Consider the following 1,417-nt stretch of genomic DNA (forward strand, 5'->3'; position numbering starts at 1 on the left):
TTTGATATCAAAATGTATTCAAGACTTGTTTGTATATGTCTATAATGATTTCTGCAGAGTTTGTGATTTTTTAAAATCAGAAATAAGTTTAACTTATCTGTTGAAATGAGTAGTAAAGAAACTAAAAATATTTCTGGTACTTGTCTGAAAAAGTTTATTTTAAAATAGTCTGTATTCTGTTTGTATAATGTCCAAAATCTATTTCATTCTCTCCAAATATAATACTTTGAATTCTACATTGATTTATAATATATAGGTTCATTAATAAATGTGTCCTTTCAGATTGCATTCCATATAGAAACAGTTTAAGATTCCGTTTTTCCTAGGTCCTTATAGTATTTTATTTCTTTGGGATAAAATGACAATGTTATCTAATTTCAAATGTTTTGTAAAGGTTACGCTATGTAAAGGCCTTTCTAAGATGAAGAGTTAATACACTGAAGACAAACTTTTAATTCTTTGAACTAAATGTATTTTTTCACTTGTATCTTTGTAATCAACTTTTTAATAACTGTTTTTCATTTCTTGAATCCGAAGAATACTTCACAAATTTCCATATCATCCTTGTGGAAGTGCCATGTAATTCTCTGTATTGTTGCAATTTGGGTAGATGTGCTGCTGAAGCATATAGTATCTTGTAAATTTAAGTAGTTAATGATGCAATCTTAATATAGGCATATATCTTTCGTTGCCTATTTGTAACAAGGAAACCTTATTGTTCCTAGCAATGCTATTGATCTTATTTCCCTAAAATTCTGTGTAGAGTGGGGAAAAATGTATATTGTTTAATCAATTGCTCACATTTCAAACTTTTTGGTCAATGACTATTTTAAGTCTTTTTCATTTTAAACCTGATCATACTTTGAAGCCTTTATAGCTAGGTCCAAAGGTGATGGCTTTTTCAAGTACTTATTTGTCCAACTGAGTTAGATTTGTGGAGCTAAGGGATTCAAAGTAAGCTTTGCTCAAGAGCTACTTCTAAACTTGTGCAGCTTAAAATGTCCCAAATGAGGTCTTACTGGCACAAATGTCTCCCTGACCCTTTCCCATTCTTCCATGTAGGAACAGACACACCAGAGTATCTTACCCTGACAGCAAAGATTGTCTTACTGCAACAAAATTAATCTTAGTTACAAGGGATCATAGAGAGATGAACAGTTCAGACAGCACTGTTCAGACTAGAAGGTATTTTATCAAAATATAATTGTTTATTATACCTATCATTTCAAAAGTAGCTAAAGCCAAGAAGGTGAAAAATCATTCATATGCATGATTACCTAAAGTCCTGGTCTGTCTACCTTCCAACCAGGCAGGAACTTACACTACAGCATTTACATCACCAAATATTTCCATAGCTGCAGGAGAAGTCCATATATTTCTCCTCGATTTTAGGCCTTAAATTGGTAATATTTTTATC

General features: G+C 31.5%; 1 pseudogene; it reads right to left on the reverse strand.

The window, feature by feature from the left end:
- Positions 1 to 527: 527 nt before the first annotated feature.
- LOC122114728 lies at positions 528 to 627 on the reverse strand (annotated as a pseudogene).
- Positions 628 to 1,417: the final 790 nt, after the last annotated feature.

This window comes from Dipodomys spectabilis, unplaced genomic scaffold, assembly GCF_019054845.1.
Source record: "Dipodomys spectabilis isolate Male_0828 unplaced genomic scaffold, ASM1905484v1 ptg000108l, whole genome shotgun sequence".
NCBI classification, from domain to species: domain Eukaryota; kingdom Metazoa; phylum Chordata; class Mammalia; order Rodentia; family Heteromyidae; genus Dipodomys; species Dipodomys spectabilis.